This window comes from Bufo bufo, chromosome 10 (genome assembly GCF_905171765.1).
Source record: "Bufo bufo chromosome 10, aBufBuf1.1, whole genome shotgun sequence".
In the NCBI taxonomy this organism is placed as follows: Eukaryota; Metazoa; Chordata; class Amphibia; order Anura; family Bufonidae; genus Bufo; species Bufo bufo.
In genome coordinates, this window is record NC_053398.1 from 94,953,889 (window position 1) to 94,971,768 (window position 17,880).

The 17,880-nt window shown below is 44.9% G+C and overlaps 1 long non-coding RNA gene across 1 annotated transcript; it reads right to left on the bottom strand.

Annotated features, from left to right (window-relative positions):
* Window positions 1-11,382: 11,382 nt before the first annotated feature.
* LOC120980753 lies at window positions 11,383-17,577 on the bottom strand. Its single transcript, XR_005774570.1, has 2 exons — window positions 17,452-17,577; window positions 11,383-11,825 (listed from the first exon to the last, which is right to left on the bottom strand). It is a non-coding gene; the product is annotated as an uncharacterized LOC120980753 (long non-coding RNA).
* Between the last annotated feature and the right edge of the window lie 303 nt (window positions 17,578-17,880).

A 17,880-nucleotide genomic window follows, 5' to 3' on the forward strand; every position in this document is an offset into this window, starting at 1 on the left:
GTCAGCTGCCACTGACTTGGGGGCTACTCTGGAGTGGCACCTGGCAGCTACCCTACGGCCCAAGCCTATCCCCACCATCAGGGGCTCTAGTGAATACCAGGTAGCTGCTTAGTTACGCCCCTCCGGAGTATACCCAGTCAGTGGCGCAGTGGGTCCACACCCGCTTGCATAACAGTTTGCTCAGGCCATGGACCCCGCTGATCTGAACCCTCCAAGTACCACCGAGTTACACCAGGAGTTGGCTCAGCAGCGTGAGCATCAGGATCAAATATTATCCTACCTATGCAATGTGAATATGCGTCTAAATGACCTGACATCTGCTAACCCAGCGTCATCAAGCTTCTCTAGCCCGGTTAACGCAACTTCTGCTCCGCCCTCTTCCTACGTACCAGAATCTGGACCTCGTCTCTCAGCTCCTGCACGTTTCAATGGTGACCCCAAGCAGTGCTGGGGGTTCATAAACTAATGCACACTTCATTTTGAAATTTTGCCTCACCAATTTGCCTTGGACCGAGCCAAAGTGACTTTTCTTATGTCACACCTCACAGGGGAGGCACTGGCATGGATCAATCCCCTCTGGGAAAGGAACGACCCAGTCATAATAGATCTTTGGGTCATCCTAAAGACCTTCCGCAAGGTGTTCAATGAGCCCGGTCGCACCACTTCTGTCACATCCTCCCTACTGCGGTTGCATCAAGGGAACCAATTTGTGGGCCAGTATGCAGTCCAGTTCCGTACGCTAGCCTCTGAACTTGGCTGGAATAATGAGGCACTGGTGGCCATTTTTTGGGAAGGCCTTTGTGGTAGAATTAAGGATGAGCCGGCCGGACTGGATGTTCCTTCCACTCTGGATGACCTCATCTCCCTGGCTGCTCGAATTGACTTACGGTTCCAGGAAAGTGCTAGAGAAGTGGCATGTGAGGGGAAGCCTTGTCATTTGGCATCTTCTCTTCAGCAAGCTCCTAGCCCTCTGCCTTCCATGTTGTCTGCAGTTCCTGAGCCCATGCAGGTCGAAATGGTTAAGCTGTCTGAACAGGAACGTGATCACCGTCGTGCCAAAGGACTTTGTTTCTATTGTGGTGGTTCTGATCATGTGATCCGTGCTTGTCCCCTGAAGCTGGGAAAAGTCCCGAGCCTAGGGTCCGTTGGAGAGGCGGCCCTAGGTGAAGATAATTCCTCTCTCCCCCTGACTCTGCCGGCAACTATGTAGTTTGGAGATAATCGGTTCACGAAGACGGCTCTTCTGGATTCCGGATCAGCAGGAAACTTCCTGCAGCAAGCCATAGTGGATCAATATCGTATTCCAGTCCGACGCCTGCAGAGACCATTGATGGTGTCATCCATCGATGGAATGGCTATCTGAGTTATACAATTTTGTACTGAACCTGTAAGACTACAGGTGGGAGCTCTTCATACAGAAGAGATTTCGTTCCTGATTCTTCAAAGTCTTTCTCACCCTCTCCTTTTGCGGCTTCCATGGCTCCGTATCCATGAATCTGTTCTTGATTGGAAGTCTGGAGAGGTGCTTTGTTGGGGACAGTACTGCCTTGGGAAGTGTCTTTCTCCTGTTCAGCCTGCTCGGTTACCTCGGGTACCACCAAATCTTGAAGGTTTGCCTGCAGCTTATCATGCCTATGCTGATGTCTTCAACAAGAAGGAAGCTGAGACATTACCTCCTCACAGGCCCTATGATTGTCCTATTGACCTGGTTCCTGGTTCGTCATCTCCCTGTGGTCGCATTTATCCTCTGTCACCTGAGACTAAAGCCATGTCTGATTATAATAAAGAAAATCTTGACAGAGGATTTATCTGGAAATCATCCTCTCCGGCTGGCGCTGGCTTCTTCTTTGTCAAGAAAAAAGACGTCTCTCTCCGACCATGTATCGATTACAGGAGACTCAATAAAATCACAGTCAAGAATAAATATCCTCTTCCCCTTATCCCAGAGCTGTTTGATTGCCTCAGAGGAGCTAAGATCTTCTCCAAACTCGATCTGCGTGGGGCCTACAACTTGATTTGAATTCATCAAGGGGACGAGTGGAAGATCGCCTTCAACACTCGTGACGGTCACTACGAATATCTGGTGATGCCCTGCAGTGTTGCAAGAATTTGTGAACGACATCTTTAGAGACTTGTTATATTCTTGTGTTGTGGTGTATCTAGATGATATCCTTGTTTTTTCTCCTGATTTGGCTACTCACCGGAAACAGGTTTGTCTGGTTCTTCAAAGACTAAGACAAAATCGTCTGTACGCCAAGTTCGAGAAATGTACCTTTGAGAAGTCCTCCCTTCCATTCCTGGGATACATAATATCCGATACTGGCCTGCAGATGGATTCTAAGAAGCTGTCAGCAATTTTAAAGTGGCCTCGTCCTTCAGGTTTAAAAGCAATCCAGCAGTTCCTGGGATTCGCCAACTACTATCGCCAGTTCAGCAGTTTGTCATGAGTCAGGACCCACATATCCAAGAGGTCTGAAACGCGTCGATTTATGTACACTTGTATACGGATTTTATCACGCTGGAATAAAGTTACAATACTTCACCTGAAGTGAGCCGGATTTTTCTTCACTGTTTTCTGCACTATCGCCAGCTGGTCAGCTGCCACTGACTTGGGGACTACTCTGGAGTGGCACCTGGCAGCTACTCTACGGCCCAAGCCTATACCCACCATCAGGGGCTCTAGTGAATACCCGGTAGCTGCTTAGTTATGCCCCTCCGGAGTATACCCAGTCAGTGGCGCAGTGGGTACACACCCGCTTGCATAACACAGAGTTCTCCTACAATAACCATACTAGTGAGTCTACAGGGTCATCTCCTTTCTTTGTAGTTTTTGTACATTATCCTCGTAATCCTCTCCCTGTTCCTATATCTTCTGGGGTACCAGCAGCGGATTCCTCTTTTAGGGATTTTTTGAAGATCTGGCAGAATACCAAGATTTGCATCGATAAAGCAGTGACCTGCATGAAGACGAATGTGGACAGGAAAAGAAGAAAACCGCCTCATTTTTCGCCGGGAGATAAGGTATGGCTCTCCTCCAGAAACATCCGTTAAGGGTTTGCCCCTAGGTTTCTGGGACCCTTCGTAGTTGTGAAGAAGATCAATGAAGCGACCTATAAGTTATGGCTACCTCTCTCTCTTCGTGTCCCCAATGCCTTCCATGTATCCTTGCTCAAACTGCTTAACTGCTTCTGTACAGCTTCATCTATAGTGACTCCGGTGTCTGAAGACTCGGAAGAGACATTCGAGGTCAAGGACATCTTGGACTTCAGACAACGTGGTAAGAAAACCTCCTACCTGGTGGATTGGAAGGGCTTTGGTCCAGAAGAGAGGTCTTGGGAGCCGGAGGAGAATATTCATGCTCCGGACCTGATAAAAAGGTTCTTGTCCCATCATGGAATGAAGAAAAGGAGGCATAAGGGGGGGGGGGTACTGTAAAAGCGGCTGCTGTTCCTCCGCTTATTGCCACTGTCCCGGGCGCCGTGCTCAGCGGTGACCTGTGGTCGGTGCTTCCCATTTCACCACTGCGGTCCTGGGCTCTATTTCTGTAGGTGGTATTGCTTTTGAGGATTCCGCTCAACAGCTTCCACTCAGCCCTGGACACAGCATGAATTTGTCTGGTTTCGTGCTACACTGTTCTAAGGGTGGAGCGCATCACTCCCTGGGCTGTGTGGGTTAGGTCAGGTGACCTCACTGACCAACCCTGGCTCTCCTGCAGGTATTCAAGGAGCTCAGCCCCCTTCCCAGATGCCTCAGTGTCAAGGTCCTTGAGTTTGATGGTTCTTGATACTCTCTTGTGCTCCTGATCTTTACTTCGTTCCTGGACTCTGCTTATCGTCTGATCCCTGCCAGCTTGCTTTGACTCTCCTGTTGCCGACCCAGATTGCCTGACCTGTTCCTGTGCCACCTGCCATGACCTTTTGCCTGTCTGACTACGCCTCAGCCTCATCCTTCGGTACTGCACTGTTGCTCCTGGTAATGACCCTGGCTGCCTGACTACGCGTGTACTTCTGGTACCTACCCAGGTATCTCCTGGTCCGACCTGGACCAGCTCCCACTGACTCGGGGGTTGCTCTGGAGTAGCCCCTGGCAACTACACTAACGGCTCAAGTCTATCCTCACCATCTGAGGCTCTAGTGAAAACCAGGTAGTTGCTTAGACACGCCCCTCAAGAGTAAAGCCAGTCAGTGGCACAGTGGGTTCACACCTGCTGATCCGTGACAGAATGTAAAAGTAAATTCCTCATTAAAAGTGCCTTGTCTGACCCAGGAAAAAGTACAAGGGCATCTTAAAAAGATTAAAATAGACAAATCGCTGGGACCAGATGGCATACACTCCCGTATCCTAAAAGAATTAAAGGGGTTGTCTCATCATGGATAGTGGGGGCATATCGCTAGGATATGCCCATTGTCTTATAAGTGCGGGTTCCACCGCTGAGACCTGTACATATATCGAGAACGGAGCCGCGCAAGTGAAGGAGGGCGCACTGCACATGCGCAGCCGCCCTCCATTCATTTTCAATGGGGCCGGCAAAAATAGCCGAGAACTGGCTCGGCTATTTCTGTCGGCCCCATAGAAATTAATGGGAGCGGGGGCTGCACATGCGCGGTACGCTCCCATTCACTTCTATGGGATGCTGGCTTGGTGATGGCTGGACCGGAGTTCTCCAGCCACCACCTTGCCGGGCTCCGTTCTCAATATAGGTGCGGGTTCAAGCGGTGGGACCCGCACCTATAAGACAATGGGGGCATATCCTAGCGATATGCCCCCATTGTCCATGATGAGACAACCCCTTTAAGTAATGTCATAGCCAGACCCTTATTTCTGATATTTTAAGGTCTCTATATTGACAGGGAGCGTTCCGCAGGATTGGCGCATAGCCAATGTGGTGCCAGTATTCAAAAAGGGTCCAAAAACAGATCCGGGAAACTATAGGCTGGTAAGTTTAACATCTATTGTGGGTAAACTGTTTGAAGTGTTCTAATGAAAATAAGCAAATAACTCCATATCAGCATGGCTTCAAGAGGGATCGGTTATGTCAAACTAATTTAATCAGTTTCTATGAGAAGTTAAGTTCTAGACTTGACTGCAGCGAATCAATGGATGTCGTATATCTTGACTTCTCCAAAGCATTTAAGCATTTGACACTATACCACATAAAAGGTTAGTATATAAAATGAGAATGCTTGGACTGGGAGGAAATGTCAGTATGTGGGCAAGTAACTGGCTCAGTGATAGAAAACAGAGGGTGGTTATTAATGGTACACACTCAAATTAGGTCACTGTCACTAGTGGGGTACCACAGGGGTCAGTATTGGGCACTATTCTCTTCAAAATATCATAACAAAACAAAATTTAAAAAATTGCAGATGACACTAAACTGTGTAAAGTAATTAACACAGAAGAGGACAGTATACTGCTATAGATGGATCTGGATATATTGGAGGCTTGGGCAGATAAGTGGCAGATGAGGTTTAACACTGACAAATGTAAGGTTATGCACATGGGAAGGAATAATGCAAGTCACCAGTACATACTAAATGGTAAAACACTGGGTAAAACTGACATGGAAAAGGAATTTTAGTGAACAGCAAACTAAGCTGTAGAAACCAGTGTCAGGCAGCTGCTGCAAGGGCCAATAAGATAATGGGTTGCATCAAAAGGGGCATAGATGCCAATGATGAGAATATAGCCCTGCCACTTTAAAAATCACTAGTCAGACGACACATGGAGTACTGTGTAGAGGTCTGGGCTCCTGTGAACAAAGCAGACATAGCAGAGCTGGAGAGGGTTCAGAGAAGGGCAACTAAAGTAATAACTGGAATGGGTGGACTACGGTACCCTGAAAGATTATCAAAATTAGGGATATTCACTTTAGAAAAAAGAAGACTCAGGGGAGATCTGATAACTATGTATAAATAGATCAGGGGTCAGTACAGAGATCTCTCCCATCATCTATTTATCCCCAGGACTGTGACTGTGACGAGGGGACATCCTCTGCTTCTGGAGGAAAGAAGGTTTGTACAGAAACATGGATGAGGATTCTTAACGGTAAGAGCAGTGAGACTATGGAACTCTCTGCCTGTGCAGGTGGTGATGGTGAGTTCACTAAAAGAGTTCAAGAGGGGCCTGGATGTATTTCTGGACTGTAATAATATTACAAGCTATATTACAAGTTGTTGATCCAGGGAGTTATTCTGATTGCCTGATTGGAGTCAGAAAGGAATTTTTTCCTCTAAAGTGGGGAAAATTGGCTTCTACGTCACAGTTTTTTTTTTTTTTTTGCCTTCCTCTGGATCAACTTGCAGGATAACAGGCTGAACTGGATTCACAGATGTCTTTTTTCAGCCTTATAAACTATGTTACTATGAATGACGTAGTTTTTCCGCTAGGTGCAATACTGCCTTAGATTAGCCAAAAATATGAAGGGGCATATGTCTTGTCATAAAGTAGTCTAATCCTCTGGATACTGTAAGAAGGTACAAGGAATCATCGTGGATGATAGGTACGTGTCACCGAGGTTCCTAGCCTCGGTGGAGTAAGAGACGATTTTTATGTGTCAGCAGTAGTAGGAGGACACCGACACATCCTGGTCGTCCTAGATTACGCCACTTGGTACCCGGAGGCGGTGCCACTGCGACATACATCAATTAAACTGATAGCTAAGGAGCTAATGGAAATGTTCTCCCGAGTGGGGCTACCTAAAGAGGTTCTGACTGACCAGGAGAGCCCTTTTATGTCTAAGGTAATGAGGGAGCTCTGTACGTTGCTGCATATCAAACAGTTACGGACGTCCGTTTACCATCCGCAAACGGACGGTCTGGTTGAAAGGTTTAATAAAACATTAAAAACCATGTTAAAAAGGGTGGTGTCTAAAGATGGGAAGGACTGGGATCTTCTTCTGCCCTATCTCATATTCACTGTACGAGAGGTGCCCCAGGCCTCTACTGGGTTCTCGCCCTTCGAATGCTATATGGCAGACATCCTCGCGGTTTGTTGGACGTAGCCAAATGCGTGGGAACAGCAACCCACTCCGCATAGAAATGTCCTTGAGTATGTTTCCAAGATGCAACAGTGGATATAGACCATTTTACCTCTTGTCAGGGAGCATATAGAGGCCACTCAGCGAGCCCAGAGTCGGATCTATAATCGGCAGGCTCGGGTCCGGATCTTTAACCCGGGTGATCGGGTTTTGGTTCTGGTTCTGACCGTGGACAGTAAGTTCCTGGCCAGGTGGCAGGGGCCCTACGAGGTACTTGAAAAAATTGGAGAGGTAAATGACAAGGTACACCAGCCATGGAGGCGAAAGCTGGAGCAGGTGTACCATGTGAATCTACTCAAACCGTGGAAAGATAGGGAAACCTGTACCGAAGACAGCCCATGGCCAGGTTTTCTAGGGAAAGCGGTTTCGGCCCCTCTGTCTGAAGCAAGGGAAGCGGCTGCCACAGTAAGAATTGCTGACAGCCTCTCCTCTAAGCAGGCTCAGGAGGCCAGGGAGTTTATTAGCCGGAACTCAGATGTGTTTTCGGATCTCCCTGGACGCACTTTCACAATTCGGCATGACATTGTCACTGAGCCTCAGGCGAAAGTCCGGCTAAAACTGTACCGGGTACCCGAGGCTTAGCGACAAGCCATCTCAGAGGAAGTGCAGATGATGATGAGGCTAGACGTCATTGAGGAGGCTAAAAGTGAGTGGGCTAGTCCTATAGTGCTAATACCCAAGCCGGACAGGACACTCCGGTTCTGTAACGATTTTCGTAAACTGAACGATATTTCCAAATTCGATGCGTATCCCATGCCCCAGGTGGATGAGCTTATCAAGAGGTTAGGACAAGCCCGGTATTTTTCTGTTTTGGACCTCACGAAAGGGTACTGGCAGGTGCCCTTAACGGAGGCTGCCAAAGAGAAAACTGCCTTCATCACACCTGAAGGGCTGTACCAGTACAAGGTGCTACCCTTTGGTCTGCATGGTGCCCCCGCCACTTTTCAACGGCTTATGAACATTGTGTTGCGTCCACATGGTCGGTACGCTTCGGCTTACCTGGACGATATTGTCATTCACAGTACCGATTGGGAAAGTCACCTACCCAAAGTACAGGCTGTAGGGGGCTCCCTTTGGAAGGCGGGACTAATCGCTAACCCAAAAAAATGTGCGATAGGGTTAGAGGAGACTACATACCTGGGGTATGTCATTGGGCATGGAGTGATCAAACCCCAAGTAAACAAAATAGAGGCAATAAGAATTTGGCCCCGACCTGTCACCACTAAACAAGTAAAGTCATTCCTGGGAATGACAGGCTATTACATGAGATTTATTCTCCACTTTGCTACTCTAGCCGCGCCATTGACAGGGTTATTGAAGGGACGCAAGTCAGTGATGGTTCACTGGAATGAGCAGGCGGAAGAGGCTTTCTCCATTTTGATGTCGGCCCTGTGTGGGTCCCTGGTTTTGGTGATGCCCGACTTCAAGCGGGAATTCATAGTGCAAACCGATATCTCCAAAGTAGGCCTCGGTGCTGTACTGTCTCAGGAAGTAAATGGTGAGGAGCATCCTGTTGTCTTCCTAAGCCACAAGCTCACCCCAGCCGAGACCAGGTACAGTATAGTGGAGACAGAGTGCCTGGCTATCAAGTGGGCACTCAAGTCTCTCCGCTATTATTTGTTGGGGACAACATTCCACCGGGTGGTTCCTGTCCTTACAAAACTTTAAGTTCTCCATAGAACATAGGGCAGGCCGGTTGCAGGGAAACGCGGATGCCCTGTCCTGAGTATACTGTATGGCATGTGTTCACCCCCTCAGGGTTGAACAAAGGGAGGAGGTATGTAAGAAGGTACAAGGTTTCATCGTGGATGATAGGTACGTGTCACCGAGGTTCCTGTCCTCGGTGGAGTAAGAGACGGTTTTTATGTGTCAGCAGCAGTTGCTGTTTGACACCTTAATACTTAGTATGGTTGTATAGCTGATCCGGGACAGCTCTTATTGGGAGTAGTCAAAGTGCTGGGTGGGTGACTACTTCCCATTTTCCAGGCCGGATTTTGCCAGGCCTAAAAACCAGCCAGCACTGCCAGGTCAGGAGGATTACCTCAGTCTGACAGTGGAGCTCAGGAGGTGTGTGTGCTGGGACCTGAGGCTTGTACCGTGCTAGAGGGCTGAGACCCATCTGTAAGGAAAACGGGCCCCCCATTGTGTGTGAACTAACACCAAGACTGCAAAGTGACGTTTTGTTTTTGCTTTATGTGTGAATAAACACGGAAGTCTGATTTAAGAACTGCTTATTTGCCTCTGCACTGCGTCCGCACACCCTGTCTACCAGAGCAAATCCCCACACTATTCAAAGGGAAACAAATGTGCCCCAGTATATGCTATTCCTTATACTAGTTTAAAGAATACATGTAGGCAGGATGCTTCAGTTGATAAAGTCTTCATTGCTGATTTGTCCCAAATTACAACAATCTATTCTGTGAACATTTAGTTGATGTCAGGGTTTTGTTTACTGTATGCGAACAAATAAAACCTATTATTTAGAATCCAGCACTATTTGTTCTTCTAATCATTGCATGGTATTACTGTGTTGTACATAGACGGTGCTGCTCTGTCCTGCATCCTGATCAGGTATCACTCTCCAGTTTTCCTAATCAGATCTTGTCGAGGCTCAGCTGTTCTGTGTTTAGTCTTATATCCAACATTAATATTTAGAACTTTTTTATAAAAATGTCTGGGTTTTCACATTCAGGTTATTTGAAACCAAAGCCAGGAGTGAATTAAAAAAATAAAATAAAATAAAAAAATATATATAGAAGACTCAGGAGGAATTTATCATTGTAGGTGTATTTGAGGTTAGGTTTTAGATTCGAGTTGCTATGCGTATTTGTACCAAAGTTATGATGATTATGGTGCATGATAATACTAATTTTGGCACAAGTGCAATGCAGTTTATTTATTTTATTTTTTATTTTTATGCACTTATATACTATATTCCAGAGCGCTTTACAGACATTAGCATCCCACTGTCCCCAATGGTGATTACAATTTAAGTAGACATTAACATCACACTGTCCCCAATGGGGCTCACAATCTAGTTGCACCTATTTCAGTGAAACTACACCTGGAGGATGCCTGGCATGGAGTTGCAACTTTTTTTAAAGTCACACTTCATAATTGTAACACAAAAGTGATCTCTGAAACCGTGTCCAAATTTTCACTGCATTTCTGTAGGCGGCACTGGAAGGCAAAGTGCTCAAAAAATCGCAACATTTTTGTACAAGACCCCAAAAAGTCACAAGGCCCCCAGTTGTGACTTTTTCACGCCAGAATTCTGGAGTGTGGGACTTGATAAATCCCCCCTTCAGTCTTTCCTTAGTATGTGTCCTGGTCCATACAGAGTAAGTAAAACCATATTTAGAGAGTTCAAACCCAAATATAATGGAAAAATAAATTGGTGTACATGAAAGCGCGCCTGGTTTGTCTGTGGGTGAACCTCCGGCCGGGCAACCACTGAAGACCAATACACGTTGATAGGTTTAAAATGGTTGTTACTTTATTTTGACATCGCAGACAATTTATAGATACAAACCACAAGATTACCATACAAACCACAAGATTATCATATACCTCCTCTAAGCTTAATCCAATCAGGTAACGAAAAAGTCATGATAATTTCGTAAAAACAAGGTACATATGTGACGCATTTATAATTCTTAGAACTCAGATATCTAACCACAATTTTGTTGATTTCAGCTTTGTTCAAATATTTCTCGGAATTATCTTTGTTTATCTTGTACCATCTTGTATCAACATTTATCTGAGCAAACGTTTTTTTATCTAAACCACAGGTGAACGTCAATATACAAGACGTTTATATATATAACCCGTATTAATGTAAAATCTATGTTTAATGCATATGTTAGATATATGTGTAAAAAGGTATATATATACATATATATGTTTCTGCAGCTATGATGCCATGCATTCGGCAATTCTCTTTTTATGTACCTCTATCATAAATGTGGTCTTTTTTGCTAAAGCATGCATATCTCTTTCTAGCCATGCGGTTTTAAGCTACAGACAGCCATTTCCTTTTAGCTCGTGGTGCTAGACCTCATTTCCTGTTTAGCTTGTGTTACTAGACTTTACTGTCATAAGAGTATAAAATATTTTCTTTAAAGAAGAACTCTGCATATTTAATACAAGCATATAAGGCTGAATTATTACATATATATGTGAACGTGTGTGGATGTAGACATAATTTCCTTACAATCCCCTCTTTGATCATATGGAATTCCCATTCCATATGATCACTCCTTATACCACACACCAGTTCTCTGTATCTTTCTCAGGGTACTTCCCTTTTTAAGGGTGACATATTCACAGTTTCATTCTCTGAATCATCTGCTTACTAAACGGTTCAGGAAAGTTTTGATCTTTCAAGTCCTCAGTCTCTAGTTCATTGGTATACTCCCTGAACATAAATTCTTCCTCATACAAGTCCTGCATAGTCTTTGGATCCTCTGGACAAAGTGGTTTTGGATAGCCTCTTAGCCATCGCTCATATCTACTTTGCAGGCTTGGGGGTATGATCAAAGTCATTTCCTTTGAAGGCATCTTGTCCGAAGGACTCATGTTTGTCCGGGGAATTTCTTGAGGACTCCTTCTGGCGTCTTCTTGAGCCGGCTGGCGTGTATCCACTGTGGACTCTGGTCAGTAAGGACAGCCGTTCGAGCCACTCTTAGAACCTCAAATGGACCTTGGTAAATTGGACCAGTCTTGTGGCGGGCAGCTAGTTGTTTCACCAGAACTTTGTCTCCGGGCAAGAATGGATGAGTTGGATCTGTGGAAAGAGGAGGAAAGGTGACAGCAACCTTATCATAATTTTCTGAGAGTATACCTACCAAGTGTTTCATGCACTGTTCCTGCAAGGCAAAAATGTTACTGTCAGTATCTGGTTCCTCACGGGTATTAGGGGGTCGACCGAATAACACTTCATAAGGTGACAACCCTGTTTGTTTATTTGGTGTCGTTCTTATTTGGTAGAGAATGGGGGGTAGAAATTTCAGCCAATCTTTCAATGTTCCTGAAGTAGCCTTTTTTTAACCTATCTTTAATGGTTCTGTTCATTCTTTCCACTACTCCTGCGCTTTGGGGGTGGTAGACTATATTGAGTTTCCACTGGAAACCCAAAATCTTTGTCAGTTCTTGTATTAGTTTGGACTGGAAAGCAGGTCCCTGATCTGAATGAATTACCCGAGGGAGTCCATACAGCGAAATCCATTGATTTATCAATGCCCTAGCTGTCACACCAGCTGTTTCTCCTGAAGTAGGTATGGCTACACACCATCCGGAGAACCTACAGACTATGACAAGCAGATATCTTATATTCCCGGGTTGCTTTGGCATGTGTGTGTAATCTATCTGCAAATCTTGCAGAGGGCCTGTAGGGTGTGGTAGATTCCCATGTCTTCCGTGTGCTTTTCCTTGAACATTATTCTGTGCACAAGTCATGCATGAGTCGACCAGATCGTCTATCAATCTCTGTAATTGGTGTGTACAGAACAGTGACTTGTAATGTTCTGAGATGTACTGTTTTCCTAAATGTCCAGGACCATGAAGATAAGATATTAGGAGCGGTGCTGATGCAGTAGGAACTCCCAATATCCGATCTTTTGTCCACATACCTGTACCTGTCGTCTGCAGTCCCTGAGATCTCCAGTACTTGATGTCCTCACTGGTAGACTGTTTCTGAAGTTGATATACTACTGACTCCCAGTTTTCACTTTCAAAGTCTGTCATGAATAATAACTTATTTTCCCTTCTCGTGTCTCTCTTGGCTGCCATTTTTGCTGCTCTGTCTGCTAGGTTGTTTCCCATAGCTTGATAATCTCCTTTTGCAGAGTGTCCTTTCACTTTTATCACACTTATGGCTTCTGGTAATTGAATTGCATGTAGCAAGTGATCTATGTATTTCTGATTCGCTACCTTCTTCCCGTCTGCTGAGATATACCCCCTATTTTTCCATATTAATGCATAATCATGCACTGTTCCAAATGCATAGCTACTATCAGTATAAATATTCACTTTGTGTCCTGCGAATATTTCACAGGCTCTTGTGAGCGCTACCAACTCAGCTTGTTGTGCCGAAGTTGTGACAATTGGTTCAGCTTCTATCACTTGATTTGGGAGCATGACTACTGCGTAACCTGTTTGGTATGTCCTGTCATCTGGTCTCGTGCATGATCCATCCACAAAAACATCTATACTGTCAGTCTGTGGTGTGTCCTTTAAATCCTCCCTAGGTGTTGTGCATGACAAGATTATTTCATCACATCTGTGTTCAGGTATTGGGTCTACTTGTTCGTCAGAACCTTCACGCTTAAGTCTCAAAAGTGTATGCAAAAATCTTATCACTGGTGAGGTGTCTGGACATGTCTTTATCAACAGGTTTTGCCGTACTGAGTAATATGGTCTCATATCCGGACAGTCTCTGAGCTGTCATGTGTTGTGTGGTCATGTTTTGAAGGAGGGACAAGACTGTATGAGTGGTGAAAAGTTCCATTGTATTTCCATGTACTATCTTAGTAGCATCCTTTACTGACATAGCCGCGGCTGCTAGTGCTTGGAGACAGTGAGGCATTCATAGAACCACAGGAGGTAATTTTCTCGATGGGTATGAAACTGGCCTGTTTTTCCCCCCATGTGTTTGTGTCAAAACCGCTGCATAGGTTTCTCCTGATACCACGCAGTATAATTGGAATGGCTTTCCATAATCTGCCAGGGCCAAGGCTGGGGCTTGGGTCAGGGACCGAATCAATCTCTCAAAGGCTTCTACTCTGTCCTCTGTCCACTCCACTACCTTTGGTGCTTCTGTGAGTGTAGTTTTTCTTAGGATTGAATCCCAATGGGAGCAATCGGGAATCCACTGCCTACAATACACTATTGACCCTAGAAAGGACAGCATTGTAGCTTTGTCCCTCGGCCTGCTTAGGGAGGTCACTGCCTTGACTCTAGCGGGTGAGATCTTTCTCTCTCCTGCCTCTATTATGCACCCCAGATACTCTACCTGGGTACTTGCATATTGGATTTTCTTCTTCGAGGCCAGGTGTCCTTTGCTTGCCAAGTGGTCTAATAAACTCCGTGAATCTATTTCGCAGGCTTCTAACTCCGAATTGGAGAGTAAAAGGTCGTCTGTGTACTGTATTAAGGTGGATCCCCTCTTTGGTTCCCAATCTTCCAATGTAGCCTTTAATACAATAGAAAAGGCTGCTGGGCTATCCCCAAAACCTTGTGGGAGACGGGTCCAAGTCACCTGACCATTATCAGCCCACTGAAAAGCAAAAAGATTTTGTGCATCCCAAGCCACTGGTATGGAAAAGAACGCATTACTGAGGTCAACTACAGTGTAGTATCTGGATCCCGCAGGAATGGCCCCAAACACAGCTGTAAGATCTGCCACTAAGGGGGGAAGTGGGATAATTGCCTTGTTTACCTTCCTTAGATCCTGTACCAGCCTCCATGTGCCATTAGCCTTTTTTACAGGATTTATTTTCCTCACTCAATGGGTATTGTTTTTGAAAGGTTGGCATGACCCCCTCCTTCAAACAGGGCCGGTAGGGCTCACAGTTAATCCTTCCTACTGAGTCTTTACATTTTGCCCAGATTGGATGATTTTCCAGGGACATTGGTATGCTTAAAAAGAACCCATTCATGTCACGTCTCTTTGGGTTTGTCAGGTCACATTTCATTGAGGTTGCTGTCAGTCTTCCTTTTTTGTCAAAGACTAATGAAATCTGTAATGCTGCCATTAAATCCCTTCCTAATAGGCAAACGGGGCACTCTAGTAGGACTGCAAAAGACATGTGCGTCACTAGTTCCCCCGTAAGAGTACAAACCGGGAGCGGTGCTGTCACCTTATGTATCACTGTCGTCCCATTTATACCCATAGAACTTCCTTCGGTGCATTTATCATTAATGAAGTCTATTTTGTTTACACTTGAAGTCGTTGCTCCGGTGTCAAGCAGCAAATTAATTTTAATACCATCAATTTGCAGTATTACTTGTGGTAAGACTTGCCAATCAGTTGGAACAAAATGCATGATGAAGGATGGGACTCGTTCTGGGCACCCCTAATAGTAATTGTTCCCCCGTGGGGACGGGTACTGTTCATGCTCAGACCACCTCTGTAAGTCTGATTGCAAATTGGGTTGTCTACTCCCCCCATCCTGTGCTGGCCAGTGTATGTTAATACGATCTCCCTGGGGTTGTCTTCTTGTCATTTCTTGCTGTCTTTCCTGTTGTCTGGGCCCCTCTCGGTAGTCAGAGGCGCCTCTCCCTCTGTATTCTCTCCTATCTTCATCTCTCCTACCTCCCTAACTTCTTTTTCTGATGCCCTCATTATCTTTTCTGGATCGATTTGGGAGCCGGTGTCTGGGTCTATGGCTGAGAGTATTATCTGAATATCCTCTAAAGTTAAATGGCTCCCTGTGGTATACTTCTGCAGAAACATAGCTGCTGCTCTAGGGTCCTTTTTTGGATTGGGGCACATATCTTTCAGTTCCTTCATTAATCCTAAAGGAAGAGGGATATGGACTTCAGTGCTACCCACAGTAATCATGGGAAGCCGCAGTTGTGTGCCTTCCCTATCGCCTTCCTCAGGTATTAGAGTGAGTTTGGAAAATTCATCTGTTAGGGGTTGGATTACTCCAGGTATTCTAGGACTGGAGGTTGCCAGGGGAATTCCATGTTCTAAACTGTCCGCTTCTATCTGTGTTTCAATTCCTGTTATCCTCCTACCGTACTCTTCCTGAGCCCTGGTTTCCCAGTCCTTCTTCACCCTCCAGTACTCCTGTCTTAATTTTTCTATCTCGGTCAGCAGCTGTTTTTTTTTTGTTAGTTACAGCTCTGGTTCTGCCACACTCTCCTCCCAAAATGCCCTTTAATTCATCTATCTGTTGCTCACTAGGAAGGTCAGTATCATCTGGGTCCTCGTGATCATATATTACGGGAAAGACATCCTGAAGGGGAAGTTGTTTAATGTAGACTATGTCTGTCTTTAGTTTATCCCTCAGTTGAATCAACTCATGTACATAAATGTCCATGCTTTCTCTATATTCAATTCTTTTTTCCTTAGCCTGTTTGACTTGTGGAGTCACATCTGCTTGTTCCATAAGTGCTGCTGCCACTATAACTGCAGTACTCAAAAGGGAATCTCTATCCCCCAAATCCGGGTACAGTCCGGTTCTCTTTTGATTCTCACCAGAAAATAATAATAATTCTGGTGCGGTTGCTTGTTTTGGACAGGGGACCTTATCATAAGGGTCTTGTAGCATGTCTTCTGTAGAGACAGCTGGAAGTATTGTCTTTTGTGGTTCTGATACCGTCACGTCATATGCCGGTGGCTTTTCTGACAAGGAGGGCAGAATTTCTGACCATGGAACTTCTTCCATTTTACTAATTGTCCCCCTGTTCTGTTTTAAGTATATGTGATGGGTTGGTGGAAATCTCTTTCTGTACTCTTTTAATGCCTTCTCCCATTTTTTTAAAACATGTTTTCATATAATCTTCATCCCAGGCACCAACGGGATAGTTATATTTTGGGTGCAGCCCCACCATTTTTTAACCTCCTCCCAAAAGGACCTACATCGCTGATCTGCGTAATACACAGTTGCTGACTGCGGTCACAGATATTTACCCAAAATGGATCAGTTACACTAATCCCACAGGTGCCTGATACAAAATGTAACGGTGTGGGTTTGGTCTCTGGCTCACCATCCAGATCCTTTCCCGCGCCGTTACCCATAATGTTTAATGAAATCGACAATGAACTCTATATATATATTTTCAAGCAGCAAACAATGAAGTGGAAATAGCAGCAAATAGCAGAAAGTAATTGTGTTAGTACTGTTATGTTGAGAATCAATTAAGCCAGCACAATCAGATTTTCCACTAGCACAATATTCTTATAACACGTGTAAAATATCTTATATGGACAACACCATTTACGAACTTAATAGACTGCAGTAATCAATGTCACTTTCCAAGTTTTAACTGTACAGTTATGTTCAATAAACAATTCACTCCACAGACAATCCTAGTGAGTTAGAAACCAACATCTGCATTCAGATGTATGCGTTTCCCTCACCTTTTTTTCCATATGTATTCCTTTTCCTTATACATATATTCCGGGTACCTTGTTTCACATAAATCCAGAGTTATCCTTTAACTCAATAAACCGTCAAATGAGAGACTAATCCCATTTGAAAAATCCCTGCCAACGTTCGAAGAGACTAGTTCTGCATTCGAAAAATTCCCTGCCATCAATATGATGTATGTTCCTGGAACAACATCCCCTGCCAACCACTGTGCCTATAGGAGACGCCGCTCCTATCAGGATACGCAGAACACTGAGTGCTGCCTCGTGTCTGTCCCACAGTCCTATGAACACTAACTAACCTGCCACTAACCTGCCATCCAGTATACATCAGACATCCACCGTATCCAGGAGAGAAACATTCCAACCAACATAAATAGTGGCAGGAATAATTACTCACCTGGATAGTCAGTGAACCATCCTCTGCTACCAATTGAAAGCGCGCCTGGTTTGTCTGTGGGTGAACCTCCGGCCGGGCAACCACTGAAGACCAATACACGTTGATAGGTTTAAAATGGTTGTTACTTTATTTTGACATCGCAGACAATTTATAGATACAAACCACAAGATTACCATACAAACCACAAGATTATCATATACCTCCTCTAAGCTTAATCCAATCAGGTAACGAAAAAGTCATGATAATTTCGTAAAAACAAGGTACATATGTGACGCATTTATAATTCTTAGAACTCAGATATCTAACCACAATTTTGTTGATTTCAGCTTTGTTCAAATATTT